General features: G+C 46.5%; 1 protein-coding gene across 10 annotated transcripts in view; it reads left to right on the top strand.

The window, feature by feature from the left end:
- Gatad2a (GATA zinc finger domain containing 2A) overlaps positions 1–15,719 on the top strand; it is an 87,008-nt gene that overhangs the window by 8,031 nt on the left and 63,258 nt on the right. Inside the window, exon 1 of one of the 10 annotated variants that reach the window (XM_021169801.1) lies at positions 13,134–13,427. The exons of 8 other annotated variants lie outside the window; for them this stretch is intronic. The gene's annotated coding sequence lies outside the window, so the exon portion shown is untranslated. Of the gene's footprint in view, positions 1–13,133; positions 13,428–15,719 lie in introns of those variants that run through there. One more of the 10 variants, XM_021169794.2, reaches the window with a different exon arrangement.

Below are 15,719 nucleotides of genomic sequence, written 5' to 3'. Positions count from 1 at the left end.
GTGCTCTTACCCACTGAGCCATCTCACCAGCCCCCTGACAGGAAATTTTTCAATTTTTTTTTTTTCCATTTTAAGGATCTTTACAGCAATGAAAAGCCTTGGGTAGTTGGAAACAGTATTGATCTAGGTACTTTTTCTTTTTTTTAAGATTTATTTATTTTATGTATGTGAGTACACTGTTGCTGTCTTCAGACACAGCAGAAGAGGGTATTGGATCCCATTACAGATGGTTGTGTGCTACCATGTGGTTGCTGGGAATTGAACTCAGGACCTCTGGAAGAGCAGTCAGTGCTCTTAATCACTGAGCCATCTCTCCAGCCAGATCTAGGTACTTTTATTCAGGGTAATGTAATGTGGTTATCAGTAGGTGGACAATGCTGAAATACATGTGGGTCCAAACATTACTCCTGTCCTGCTCCAGCCAAGGAAATGTTGATTTATATAACTGAAATAGCCAGGGAAGTCAGGGTTTCCTTCCTGCTGCAGACAGCACTGGAGGCATTTGTTCCCTGTGGGATGTTGAGGATAAGAAATAAGGAACCTCTTTGGGAACTGGGAAATGACTACTGTATGGGGTGGAAGCCTAATTAATGAGGTGATCTTTGTAATGTCCAGTGTCTTGGCCTGCTCCTGCTTGCAACCCCACCCTTTGTGTGTAGTGCTGTGTCACTGAGTGTGGATAGATTCTTGTAAACTGGCCTATAAAGGGTACATGAGTACTTAAGGAAGACTTCTAGCCATGCACATGGTGAACACAAATCATTCTAGCACTTGGGAACTGAGGCAGGGGGATTGTAAGTTCAGCCTTAGCAATATAATGAGACTTATTACTCTCTGTTCCCCTACAAAAAAAAAGGAGTTGCAATGGCAGGTTTTTCTGTGTTGCCATCAGTAAGGTGGGTTTATTTTATTTAAATTACACACATTTAGTATTGCGGGAGGGCATGTAGACAGAGGATAACTTTTCCAGTGACTCTTCTCCTTCCATCATGTGGGTCCCAGGGATTAACCAAGGATGAGATCGTAGGCTCTCAGTCTCACTAGGCAAGTGTTGTTACTATTGAACTACATCTCCAGCACCATTTAAAATATTACTTTAAATTATATTTATTTGGGCTGGTGAGATGGCTCAGTGGTTGGGAACACTGACTTTTCTTCCAAAAGTCCTGAATTCAAATCCCAGCAACCACATGGTGGATCACAACCATCCGTAATGAGATCTGGCGCCCTCTTCTGGTGTGTCTGGGGGCAACTACAGTGTACTTACATATAGTAAGTGAATGAATATTTAAAAAAATTATATTTATTTATTGCTTGATTGGTGATTGGTTGAATAATAGTACCTGGTATTCACAGAGATCTGCTTGCCTCTGCTTCTGTGAGCCACCATGTGGTTGCTGGGATTTGAACTCTGGACCTTCGGAAGAGCAGTCGGGTGCTCTTACCCACTGAGCCATCTCACCAGCCCTTGCCTCTGCTTCTGAAGTGGTACATACCACACACCATTAATCCTAGAATTTGGTAGGCAGAGGCAGGTAGAACCTTGAGTTTAAGGCTAACCTGGTCTATGAAGTGAGTTCCTAGACAGCTACAGCTGCATAGAGACCCTGCTTCAATATTAATTATTTAAAAGAAAATTGTGTATGGGTTGCATTAGGATTCTCTAGAGTAACAAAACTTATAGAATGAATCTCCCCCCTACCCTATATATACTCTATATATCTGGCTGTAGTCTAGATTGTCCAACAATAGTTAGCTGTGAGTGAAAAGTGTAAGAATCCAGTAGTTGCTCTGTCTATATCTGTCTACAAGACTGGGTATCTCAGCTGGTCTTCAGTATGTGCTGGAGTCTTGAAGTAGGCTCCAGTGCCAGGGAAGGAATGGATGTGCAAGCAAGGCAAGGACAAGCATGCAAAGAGCAGAAGCTTCCTTCTTCCATTGTCCTAATATAAGTTCCCAGCAGAAAAAAATCGGGATCATTTAAAAAAATCAGGATCAAAGGCATGGCATGAGCCTTCTCTCAAAGGTCCAGATTAGAAATGGATTCACCCACTTCAAACATGAAAAAAAAAAAAAAAAACCTCACAGATATGCTCTTCATTTCTGTATTGTAGTCTACTTGACAACCAAGAATAACCATCATATGTTTTTTGGCTTATATATGTCTCTGTACCCACTGTGTGTTCCTGGTGCCCAAGAAGGCAGAAGAGGGTTTAGGATCCACTAGAAGTAGAGTTACAGATTGTTGTGAGCTGCTGGGAATTGAATCCAGGTGTTCTGTAAGAGTAGTCAATGCTCTTAATCATTGTGCCATCAAACTCCAGCCTCAGGAATGAATGCCTTTCAAAAAAAACTTTTTTTTTTTTTTTTCATTTGTCATTAATTTACTTATTCTGTATGTGTGTGGGTGTTTAGTGTGTGTAGAGTTCAGAAGCTGAATATTGCTGGATAGTGGTGGTGCACAACTTTTATCCCAGCACTTGGGAGGCAGAGTCAGGTGGATTTCTGAGTTCGAGGCCAGCCTGGTCTACAGAGTGAGTTCCAGGACAGCCAGGGCTATACAGAGAAACCCTGTCTCGAAAAACCAAAAAAGAAAAAAAAAAAAAAAGAAGCTGAGTATCAGCAGTCTGCCCTTTTCTGCCACGTGGACTCAGGGGATTGAGCTCAAACCATTAGGCTTGGGCAACAAGACCCACTGAGCCATCCTGCCACCCCCTCCTACCTTTGAAAAATAATTCAGGGCTGGTGGTGTAACTCAATTGATAGAGCACTGCAGAGCATGCACAAAACCCTAGTTTAGTACTCAGCACAGTATAAAGTCAGTGTAACTGATGCAGGAGGATCAGGAGTTATTGGTTACATAGAAAGTTTGATGCTTGAATGAGATACAAGAGCCTGGGAGACCTTGTCTCAAACAAATACTTAGTTTGAGTTTAGAAATTGTAAGTGTGACATTTATTGCTTGATGTAATTTTCCATGCCAGCAAAAATCTCAACAGTGCTTGCTAGCCTGAAGTAAGTTCTGGGTCTCACCAGTCCGGAAGTGAGCAGAATGGTGGCTTTCACTGAGCTGCCAGCCCAGCTGCAGACAAGGAGACAAGCTTCTACACCATGGGACTTCCTGGAGGATACCCCTTGATGCTGCAGCCAGTCTCATTGGGAGTCTGGGTGTCTATTTCTGGGAAGTTTCAAAGTGAAACCTCACTGCTTCTCTAACTTCCTCACCTACAGGAGGCTCTGTGGCATTTGTGAGGTTTATGATGGCTGTTGGCAGTAGTTGATTTGTGGCAAGTGGCTGAGAAACCAGAGATTCTGGGGTAGTCAGTGAGAGCAGAATGCTCATCTTTGAGTCTGTAGACATCACCATGCTGTGTATTTCTGAGTCCTATGGTATCCCTCAGGACATTACAGAAGTTAACAGCTAGCAAAGTCCTTTTCACATGGAAGCTTTTTTTCTTTTTCTTTTTTTGGTGGTGCTGAGTGTGGAACCCAGAGATCTGCTCATGTTAGGCAAACCCCAAGATATATAGCTACTTTACTACTTTCACCTCACTTGCTTTAACTTTCTGAGACAGGGTCTTCCTGTGTCACCCAGGCTGCCTGGGACTTCATCTTTCTGTCTTTGCCCCCTTTTCGATACAGGGTACAACATCTTCCTTTGTTGCCCAGGTTAGTCTTCAAACCCTGGGCTCAACTGATCTCCCACTGTAGCTGGGACTGTAGGACTACGTGGTTTTTGTTTTCTTTTTCTTTTTCTTTTTCTTTTTCTTTTTCTTTTTCTCTTTCTCTTTCTCTTTCTCTTTCTCTTTCTCTTTCTTTCTTTCTTTCTTTCTTTCTTTCTTTCTTTCTCTTTCTCTCTTTCTCTCTCCCTCTCTTTCTCTCTTTCTCTCTTTCTCTCTTTCTCTCTTTCTTTTTTTTTGAGACAGGGTTTCTCTGTATAGCCCTAGCTGTCCTGGAACTCACTCTGTAGACCAGGCTGGCCTCGAACTCAGAAATCCACCTGCCTCTGCCTCCCAAGTGCTGGGATTAAAGGCGTGTGCTACCACCGTCCAACTTATTTTTGTTTTTTGTTTGTTTGTTTTTTGTTTTTCCTCTTCTGAGGGTTTTGCTCTTTAACCTTGGCCAGTTTGGAATTCAGGGATCCTTGAGTGCTGCTGGGATTACCACCATCCTTGGTTGGCCTTAAACTCTCACAGTCTTTCTGTCTCACATCTACAGTTCTGAGATTATAGTGGGCACTAACCTATCAGTTTGAAGAAAAAAAAAAAAATCAGGGCTAGAGAGAGGGCCTGATGCTTAAGATTGCTGATATTTTAAAGGATTCAAGCTCAGTTCCTAGCACTCAGGTTGTTCATAGCCACTTGTAAGTACAGATCCAACACCCACTTTTGGCCTCCTCCGGTATCTATAGACATGTGTTTGGTAGTGTACACATTAATTCTGGTATTTGGGAGGCAGGGGTAGATTGATCTCTTAGTTTGAGGGCAGCCTGTTCTACGTAGTGAGACCCTGTCTAAACCCCCCAAAAGAATTTTTAAAATATTAAGAAATTTAGACAAGAAAGATATTAGGCATCATCATCATCATCTGACACAGTATTTCTGACCCAGACTCACTATGGAGTCCTGGGGGACTTTGAACTTCTGCTCCTCTTTTGCAGTGCTGAGATGACAGGCATACACTACCTCACCAAGTTTATGTGGTCCAGGGGATAGAACACAAGGTTTTGTGCATGCTAGTTGAAGGCTCTACCACCTGAGCCGTTTGGATGTTGCTGATTACTTGGGGAAGGTGAAGGTTCCAGCAACTGACTGCCTTGTCGTGGATTGTAAAGTTAGGAGTGCACAAGGTTCCCTTTGCCCTGGTGTTACTCTGTTCTATCCGACTAAGAAGGTGCCATTTTGACATTGTTGTACTGGGGTGAGGCTGGAAATCTCAGGCTTGATGTTAATCTACCCAGGTCAATGATTGGACAGATTTTTTCCTTAAGTATGGGCTGTGTGTCAGGGCTGGAGTCAGAGAGCAGCTGGGTTTTTTTAGAGAACAGAAGTGGGGTTTGTGAGTGGGAGTAGGAAGAGGGGTGTAAAGGAGAGTTCCTGATAGTCCTTTTTCCTTTTGCTCTTTTTTCATTCCACCCAAACAGTGATTTGGGAGATGGATAGAAAGGCCCAGACTGGAAATGGCTATTATAGACAAATCCTATCACTGTGCTTGTGACTAGCTCTCACCTCTGGGCTCCTGTTGCCCTTGAGGACCACTCCTCATTTATCATTTTCTGTTCACTCTGAGAACTCTGTTCAGACTTAGTTCTTGCGCCGCCAATTTGAGCACAGGAAAACTGTTCATGTTCTTTTTTTTATTTTTTAAGTCGTAGGTTTCTTCTTTTTCTTCTTATTCTTTTTTTTTTTTTTTTTTTTTTTTGGTTTTTCTGTATAGCGCTGGCTGTCCTGGAACTCACTTTGTAGACCAGGCAGTCCTCAAACTCAGAAATCCGCCTGCCTCTGCCTCCCAAGCTCTGGGATTAAAGGTGTGCGTCACCACGCCCAGCTAAGTCATAGGCTTCTTTGTAAGAGGGCCTTTACCCACAAACTCAGAGACCCCATGGGGCAGGGTGGGCAACCAGAGCACCAGTGTCCTGGTGTCTTGTTGGCGCTGTCTCCAGGTTACCATTTGAGGGGCTGCCAGGGAGGTGTGGGGAGAAGCAAATATAGGCAGGGTTTGGCAGTTGTGGGGTTTGTTCCTTACTTCTGCATTTATATTCTGGGATGGAACTCAGGTACTTCTGCTTTACTTGTGGAGCAGCTGTGTCATTTTACTGAATGAATGGACTATTGGGAGCCATGGCTTCAGCACAAATCTTGAGCACCCCTCCCTTGCTGACTTGAGCTTAAATGTGGACGGTGGTGCCTTGTGTTACCTTGTAAAATTAAGTACTTCAGTAAAGGTACCTAATTACAAATGGTCTAGTCTTTGGTACTGTGTCCTCAACTGTAGTGTGGGTATGGGGTTCACAGAAGGAGCTCCACTGAAGCAGCTGTTTTGAAGCTGTAATACAGCTGACAATCTACTTGAGGCTATCCAGGATTAAAGCTGCCCAGGAACACAGTCCACTGGTGGGTGACAAAACTTTTCCGGGGGAATGCAACACACACAGTCTACTCACCTCCAATTGGGAATATTCAACACACCAAGTATGGATACCACTGAAGCCCAACATGGTGAACCACTGAGTTTTATTGGGGTTAGTTACAGGATCAGAAATGACTCAAAGAGCTGCATTTCACATGGTTGGGGACCTGAAGCACAATGAATACTTTTTAGGCAGCTCAACAGGTTGGAGAGTGACCTTTCCAGGTGCCTGCCTCAGTTGGTTTAAAACTTTTTCCAGGCAGAGTTCATGGTTTCTGCTTCTTCCAGGCAAGCTGGTCTGGTCTTGGGTCCAGCTTAGTTCTGCTTATGAGGGTTCTTTCCAGAGAAATTTGGTCAGTTTCAGGGACTTCCTGAAGCTGTTTTGTGTTGTTTACCTTCCTGCTTAAGGAGCTTCCCTGTAGGATAGACTGTTTAAATCTCAGAGGGAGAGGGGGGAAAAAGGGCAGGAAAGGGAGGGGGGGGAAAGGGGAACTGTTACACAGCAACTATGCTGGGCAGCAGGCTGAATATTTGCCATATGGACTTGCAGTCTCTTGAAGCATAATGGGATGAATGGGGAAGAAGCTTGTAGCATGTGGCTGCATGTGACCTTGCAGAGACCTGGCTTCAAGAGCTCACTGGTTTGACTTGCTGAGGGTCAGGGATGGGGCTGGATCTGGAGGACAGAGAATGCTGCAGCAAGGAGGGGATTTGAGGAAGATCTGTGTACTCTGGAGCTGGTATTCTAAGGGAGAATGTCTGCCCAGCAGGGACACAGTGTGGTCTTTGACTTCCTTTGAAGTCAGTAATGGAACTCAGTATTCTGGTATAGAAAAGCCCAAAGCAGCTAGCTGGTGGTAGCGCGCACACTAATGGCAGCACTCAGGAGGCAGAGGCAGGTAGGTAGGTCTCTGGGTTCCAGGACAGCCAGGGCTATACTGAGAAATCCTGGCTCAAAAGACAGACAAACAGGAGGAGGATGAGGAAGAAGAGGAAGAGGAAGAGGAAGAAAGAAAAAAAAAAAGGAAAGCTCAAGGTTGCTTTCAAAGGCAGAAAGTCTGATGAAATGTGTCTTAAGTGTGGGGCTGGCAAGATGGCTCAGTGGGTAAGAGCACCAGAGGTTCTGAGTTCAAATCCCAGCAACCACCCATAATGAGATCTGATGTCCTCTTCTGGTGTGTCAGAAGACAGCTACAGTGTACTTATGTATAATAATAAATAAATCTTTAAAAAAAAGTGTCTAAGTGTGATCCAAGATTGAGTGCAAGAAAATCATGTATGGTGGCCTGCACCTGCAAGACTAGCACCTAGGAAGCTGGGCGGTGGTGTCTCCCAGTACTTAGAAGGCAGAGTTCGAGGCCAGCCTGGTCTACAAAGTGAGTTCCAGGACAGCCAGGGCTATACAGAGAAACCCTGTCTCAGGAAAAACAAAAAACAAAAAACAAAACAAACAAAAAACAAAAAAAGAATAATTTTTGCTTTTCTGGAGGACCCAGGTGTGGTTTCCAGCACTTACATGGAGGCTCACTACCATCTGTAACTCCAGTTCCAGGGGATCCCATACTGTCCTAGTCAGGGTTACTATTGCTGTGAAGAAACACCATTACCAAAGCAACTTGGGGAGGGAAGGGTTTATTTACACTTATTTATACCTTACACTTCTGCATCACTGTTATCATTAATGGCAGGACAGGAACTCAAAAAGGGCAGGAACCTGGAGGCAGGAGCTGATTCAGAGGCCATGGTGGGTGCTGCTTACTGGCTTGCTCCATATAGACTACTCAGCCTGCTTTCTTATAGAGCCCAGGACCATCAGCCCAGGGATGGCACTACTCAAAAAGGGCTGGGTCCTCCCTCATCAATCAGTAATTGAGAAAATGCCCTAGAGACTTGCCTAAGCATGGAAACTTTTTCTCAGTTTGATTTGTCTTCACTCAGATGAACGTAGTTAGTGTTGAATTGACATGAAACTAGGCAGCACACACTCTGTTTTGGCTTTTACACATGTGATACATGCCAGCAAATATATATAAAAGTCCCAGGGTTATAGGTGTGAGTTACTATAACCAGCTGGTCTCAGACTCTTGAGTTCATTATTTATCTGGGGTGCTGGGGTTGAACCCCCTGAGTTTTATCTCCTCCTGAGTTGAAATGATCTTCCTCCCTCTCCAACAGCGGGTCTACAGACATGTGCTGTCATGTCCTGTTCCCAGCCCTGTTTTATTGTCTGGGTCCTGCAGATAGAACCTAGCTCTTCACCCATGGCCAGCATGAGTTCTACTGTATGTATGAACAATACCACTGGCCTGGCCCTGCCACTAGTGGTTTTACTTTTATTTTTGTAAATATAATATATTTCACCCCCCCCCCCCCCAACACACAGTTAGTTGCAGGAGTCAAATTTCTCCTCCTTCCATGTAGAGTCCCAGGGATTGAACTCAGATTGTCAGGCTTGGCAGCAAGCATCTTTACCCACGAGCCATCCTTACAGCTTGAAGCTGACATTTTTAGCTCTTTTCCAGATATTTTATTGTAGCTGGCTCTAGCTTGCTTCTCTATTATTCTGGATATCTGGAATGCTTTCCATAATTCATCTGATAGGAGCTTCTTCAAATGTCACATCCTTAGAGAGGGGCTTAGCTCTTCCTGTGTGACTCTACCTGCCTGTCTTTCATTTTTTTCTTCACTCTTTTCTCCCCTCATACTGCAGTGCCCCATGCCTTGGGCCTGAAAATCTGACTGGGGTGGTGAAACAATGAGGAATGAACAGAAACACATACAGAAAAGCTGGGATCAGGCAGACTGTGCTTGCTCTGGTGGAGGACATCTACTATACAACAACCTGGCACCTTAGGGTGTTTCTTATGTATAGCACAGGGGGAGGAGTTAGCTAGTCTGGGTAGTAGGTTCAATAGGGAAGCAGTCTCCTTATCATCCTGGAGAAGGAAGTTAGTTTTTGCAAACTCTGCCAGCAAAACTGGAACCATCCCTGTGCTTTGCCATCCCTTTAACCTTACCCCGGGAGAAGGCTTTGCCAATTCCCATGGCTTCTAAGGCATTGGCTCCTTCACGTAGCTGTGCCTATGCCAACAATACACATTCATGGAGGACTTCATCCACTCTTTACACACTCACCCAGGACTTCCTCAGCTTCATACACTGGAAAAAGAACCTAGGGCTTCCACATGAATGGCAAGTCCTCTGGCCCTCTAGCGCTAATCGCTAATCTAGCTTTTTTTTTTTTGAAACAGGGTCTATCTAAATGCCAGACTTTGGGAAGGGAATTTCTTTCCTGAGGGACCTGACATTGTCTTAAGTTACCAAAGCTGGCCTTGAACTCACTTTTGTAGCCTAGGCTGTGTCAGCCTCTCTGCTGTCAGGATGGTCAGTCTGTGTCCCCAGGCCAGATAGCTCTTTGGTTTTTCTTTTATGCTGCTGGGAACCAAGGGCCTTGAGCTTGCTAGTCACTGACTTATCTTTTGAGTTGTAGCTGAATCTAGAGTCTTAGTCTCCCACTTCTCTCTTCTTCTTTTTAGTTTTTTGAGACTGAATCTCATATAATTCAAGGTGGCCCTGAACTCCTGATCCTCCTGCCTCTGCTTCCTGAGTGCTAGATGATATATTTGTACCTGCTGACCTCAGTGTTTCTTAAGAATGCATTCTATAAATTGGGGCCATTTTATCTTTCTTACTCTCCATCAACTTCTAGAGTGTGCTCCTGCTGACCTGTCACATATGATGCTTTTGGTACCAGTGTTCTCCAAGTTCTTGACCATCAGTTAGGAATGCATTTTAAGTTTTGTTCATCAAAAACTTGAATGGAACTTTCAATAGAATAGAAAAGTTCAGTGTCCAGCTGGGTGTGGTAGTTCACACCTTTAAGCCTAGCACTTGGGAGGTAGAGGCAGATGTGTACCTTTGAATTTGAGGCAAGCCTGTTCTACAAAGCAAGTTCCGGGACAGCCAAGGCTACACAGAATGACCGTGTATTAAAAAACCAGAGGGGATGGGGGAGGGGCAGAGACAGCCGACAGGAGGAAGAGGAGAAGAAAGAAAGAAAGTGCAGTGTCTCCAGCATTCAGCAGGGTTGCTTTGGATTCTTGAACCAATCCCAGCTTCTGCTATGAAAGGAGACCCGAACATGGGAATTTAGCCCCCAAGTATTGTTTTTTTCTTCCCTTCAGTATCTTCATTGTGTAGGAACAGACTCAGATGTTAGTGCATTAAAAGATAATTAGACTATTTTTTACAATGGTTGGGGAGTAAGGAGACTTGGCTATTATTAGCAAAGTTTTTTTTTTTTCTTCCTCTCCCCTCTTCCCTGGGGTTTTGGGCATGCTGGGCAAGGGCTTCACTATTGAGCTACATCCCCTACTAGAGAAGTGTTTTGAAAATGATTCACTAACAGCTTGTTCTTAGGGCAGAGAAGGCACAGGAAAACATGGCTGGTAAATTGGGTGTCTGCAGCTTGGACAGTGTGGTGAGCAGCTGAGTGCCTCATGTTTCATAAAAGCTAGCCCAATGCATCAGGGCAGGGAGGTTTCCAGTCAAGCAGCTAAGCCATAAAAGGACCCCCCAAAGAGGCCTGCCCCTACTGTCACATCATCATTTGTGTCCCTAGCTCCATTTCTGTCACAGAAGGAAACTCTTGTGTTTTACCTTTGCTCTCCACCCAATACTTTCTCCGCTAGAGAAGTTGACACTGCCCTCTGGAGCAGCTCACCTGTCACCAGTCCACACTGCTGTCTTTAGCATGTCACAGCTGATGCCTCCTTCTTTAAAGACAGTTTGTCACCTTGGTGACTCACAAAGTGTTCAACAGTTTAGACTCTGAACCCTTACCCTGGCTTGGAGTTTCAGGGCTCCCACTTGACCACACTTGGTTCTGTTCATCGCTAATTAAAGTTGGCATTAATCGGAACCAGGTGAGGTAACATTTTCTTGTTTTGCTGTAATGCACACCATCTGATTAATCACTGTGACACCAGTGGCTCTTAGAGCTACACGGAAGCCCTGGATTCTGCCTACCCATCCTTTCTTATACAGGGATGGAGCAGGAGGCCCTTGAACTATATACCTGGTCAAGTTTGAGAGTTTTTTGTTTAAGCTGAAACATTTGCATTTCTTTGCCGCAATTGGTATTTTGTATCTTTTTGATGTTGAAGAGTGCTTCTCTTAAGGTTCTGCAAGATGTTGCTTTAAACTTGAAAGGTTTAGGTATGGGTAGGGGTCAGAGACAAAGTTGCCAACTGTAAAACTCCACAGAAATTCAGAAGGATTTAGGGAAGGCAGTGTTGAGGATGAGGATTTTTGTAATTTTTCAAATTTGGGGTGAGACCCACTTACAGATTAGAAGTACTTTTGATGTTTTTCCCAACACAACAGAAGCCATCAGATTACATTACAGTTGTGCAGTAACACATTTCAGTTATGTGTGTTACAAAAAAGGTACTTCAGCAGTTTTCAGGAGTCCTGGTGTCTGTCTCATCACTGTTTCAAAGCTGGAATAGGAACATGGCAGGAGTCTGTTTCAGTGATTCTGATATTAACAACTGCTTTGTGATACTAGACTTTCTTTTTTCTTTTTCATTTTTTCCTCTCAAGACAGAGTTTCTCTGTAGTCTTAGCCATAGTACAGACTGGCCACGAACTCATCCACCTACCTTGAGGCTTCATTTTCTTTCTTTCCTTTCCTTTTCTTTCCTTTTCTTTCTTTTTCCTTTTTAAAGATTTATTTATTATATGTGAGTACACTGTAGCTGTCTTCAGACACACCAGAAGAGGGGATCTCATTACAGATGGTTGTGAGCCACCATGTGATTGCTGGGATTTGAACTCAGGACCTCCAGAAGAGCAGTTGGTGCTTTTAACCACTGAGCCATCTCTCCAACCCTTTTATATATATATTAAAAGAAACTGATGTGTCATGAGTGTTTTGCCTGCATGTGCATCTGTGTACCACATGTGTGCTTGTTGCCTGAGGAGGAGAGCCTCCATGTGGGTGCTGGGAATAGAACCTAGGTCTTTCACAACAAGACGTGCCCTTAACCACTGAGCTAACTCTTTAGCCCTGGGCTTTGTTTTCTTAAGATTTCTTTATGATGTGTTTCTGTATGATGAGGACAGAAGGCATAAATACCCTAGAACTGGAGTTATGGTAGGTTGTAAGCCACCTTTTGGGTGCTTGGGTCTTCTGCAAGAGCAGCCAGAAGTACCTTTAATTGCTGAGCCATGACTCCAGATGTGTATTTTTAATTAACATATTTTATTTATGAGCGTGTGTTTGTGTCTGAGGACAACTTGTGCGGATGGAACTCAGGTCGTTATGTTTGGTGGCAAGCCTCTTTAAACCACTGAGCCATGTCGCTGTCCCGGAATAGGTTTTCTATGAACTTTGTACTTTCCCTGTTGAAATTGTAAATTGGCTTTAGATGCTTCATAACCTCCCCAAACTCGCTTCCTTTCTGGTTATTATTGTCTCCTTGGTGTTACCAGAGAGGGTTGGGCGCAGGTTTGTTTTCTTGGGGATTCCTTCTCCAGAAGCACAGGCTAGATGTGGATTACTGGAAGGAGACAGCCGTCCACCTCGGTATCTGGAGGTGGATCGGCTTGGTGGGTAGGTTGAACTGTCTGCGGTCCGGGGGAGGGGGGTGATCGCTCAGCCGATCGCACCTTCTCACTGGAGGTCAACACCGAAGTTCCTGAGAGGGAGCTTTGCGAGGCCCCGGGCGCGACTCAGAGTTACCAGAGGTGGCCGTGCAGGGCTCGGGCGAGGTCAGCGTGAGTCAGCCCTGGGCGCGGCCGAGTTGTGTGCACTAAGCTGGCCATGGCTGAGGGGCGCTTAGCAGCCCAAGTGGGAAACCCAGTCGCTTAGCGCAGCGTCGCCGGTCTTTGGGGCTGGGAGGGCGGTGCTTCCGGGTAGGCCCGCCCAGCCTCGCCCCCAGGGAACCACGCCCACACAAGACCACGCCCACAAGGAGCCCCTCCCTTCCCGGGCCCCGCCCATCCGGGTGCGGGCGGGTGGCGTCGCCTTTAAGAGCTCCCCGGTGTTTTGGGGGCCGCGGGCCGGGCGCGCTGACCTGGTGCGCATGTCCCGGGCGGTGACGCCGGCGCCGGGCTCCATGTGTGCGGCCGAGGGGCGCATTATCTGGCCGGCGGCGCGGGCGGGCGGAGCGGTGGAGCGAGCGCCGCGGGCCCGGGCGGCCCCTCAGGCGCAGCGAGCACGCGCGGCCGGCGCCCCCCGCCCCCAGCCCTGTGGACACGCGCGCTGCCCCTGGGCCCGGTCGGCGCGCGGCCGGGTAAGTTCCTAGCAAACTTGGCAAGGCGGGGCGGGGGCGCGGGAAAGTGGGAGCGCGGTCGTATTCGGCTTGCTGCGCTGCGGTTCGCTTCGCCTGCGCCGCTGGAAAGTTCCCCACCGCCCTCGCACGTGGGGCTGGGGTCCCGGGTCCCAGGAGCCGGGAAGTGGTCGAGTCGCCTCACTCCCTCCTGAGCTTTTTCAGGCTGGGAGGCCGCCCTAAGGGGGGCGGCGGGCACACAGCACGTGGGCGAGTGGCGTGGGGTGAGAGTCCACGGGAGGGTCGGGGGTCCGAGCCCCGCGGCGGCGTTAAATTCGGCGGCGGCGGCGGCGGAGGCGGCGGAGGATCCCGTGTCAGAATAAGAGTCCCTGCGCGCCCACGCCTGCAGGGCCGCCCCCCCCACCCCCCACCGTCCTGCTTGGGCTCGCGCCCTTCCTGCTTGACCCTGGGGAGCCATGGGACCCTTCCCCCTCTCTTGGTTCCTGTCTTCCTCATGGCCCTCCACTTTAAATTTGCCTCCGGGTCTACGATGTGGCTCCAATAATTTCTTTTTTCTTCCACCTGGAACGGGTTGGCATCAGTGACTAGACAGCAGCAGCTGGCCTTTTAAAGGGATTAATGCCAAGAATCGGAATTGATCACTTCAACAAGGAAAGGCTTCTGGGCAGGCCTCAGCCGCAGCCGGACTGCGCTCTCCGGAACCCTGAAATGAATGGGGACCCCTCATTAAGACCTGTATGGCAGAATGTTTTGTTTTTCCTCCCCGCCCCTGCAGTTGTAGCAGAGGCTGCAAGTTCTACCTACCTGACCCACTGCAGGTAGTTCACTCTTATCTTGTGGCTTTGGATTCTTTAGGACAAAGTCCTGGTGAGTCTCCTGAGTCTTACATTTTCTTGACAGCATTAACTTCTTTTTATCTTCTTGGAGTATGCAGCACTCCCACGTCCCTGTTAATGTGTGTGTCCATTCACAAAGCGATAGATACCTGTTGTGGACGTAATCCTGTATACTGAGCCTGCGTCTCTCTCTTGTTCTTCTCATCCTACCCTTCGGTGGTTACAACTTTTGTTTAAAGCAACATTACACCACAACACTGTGAATACCCTCCAGTCCTTAGCTTATACCTGGCTCTCAGTGTGCATGAGCCAGGTTTCCTTTGCAGGTATAGCAAGTACCAAAAATGATCCTTCTGATGTATAATACCTAATTTCCAGATGAGAAGTTGTAGCTTCTACAAGTCCTGTTGTTCCCTCACTGCTTAGCGAAGGGGCAGAGATGTGATTGCTGTACCTTTTCTGCATTAGAACTGGGGAACGTTGCTGCTTTCCCCTTGTATGTGAGAATTCCCCCTGCTCTAGTACATGAAGCAAGCTCCTTGTACCTATGCAGCTTAGAACAACACCATGCCAGCCTTTCTGTGTGCTGAGAGAACAGAATCCAGCTGGCCTTTGAGTGGCATAGCCACCACGCTCGCTCGTGCTTCAGACCCAGAGTTCTCTAGAGGAAGCAGTTAAGCGTGGTAATCAACCACTCTTTACTCCTCACTCTCTGTCCACCTCTCCTTATTTTGCTCCCTACAATTCTGAAATACTTTAAAAAACAATGTAATTTTTTTGTATGTTTGTACTCATGAGCATGTGTGGAGTCAGGACAACTTTCAGGAGTTGCTTCTTCCACCATGTGGGTTCTAGAGAAAGAGCTTGTGAGAGGAGGCTTGGGGGCAAGCGTCTTTTCCAGCTGATCACCAGGTCCCAATCCTCTCTTTAATTCAAAGTTGGCTTTACCCCTTGGAAGCTGAGTAGTTCTGGAAATGGGAGCATTTGTGCATTACTGATTGATCGCTATGCCTTGTTAGTTCCACTTTGATGACATTTCTTTAGTGTCATGTCATCTCTATTAGTGTGTTATTTGGCAGGTCCTGTGATGAAGCATATTATGATGTATAGTGTCTGGGTTCAAGCCTCCTTGGGAAGCTTTCTGGAATCTGTCGCATCTGTGTGCTGCCCTACCTCCACCCCCAGTAAGGAGCTATTTTGTGTTGTTGGTTTTGTTTCTTTTTGAGACTGGGTCCTCACTCTAGCCAAGGCTGGCTTGGAGCTCACTGTATAGCCTAGGTTGGCCTCAAACTTATTACAGTCCACATCCCTTATTTGAGTAATAAAGCCATTGTTAAGACTTAGATGTTGCCGGGCGTGGTGGCGCACGCCTTTAATCCCCAGCACTCGGGAGGCAGAGGCAGGCGGATTTCTGAGTTCGAGGCCAGCCTGGTCTACAGAGTGAGTTCCAGGACAGCCA

This window comes from Mus caroli, chromosome 8 (assembly GCF_900094665.2).
Source record: "Mus caroli chromosome 8, CAROLI_EIJ_v1.1, whole genome shotgun sequence".
Classification (NCBI taxonomy): domain Eukaryota; kingdom Metazoa; phylum Chordata; class Mammalia; order Rodentia; family Muridae; genus Mus; species Mus caroli.
The sequence above is the reverse complement of the archived record's forward strand: the minus strand, read 5'-3'. Positions and strand labels throughout refer to the sequence as shown.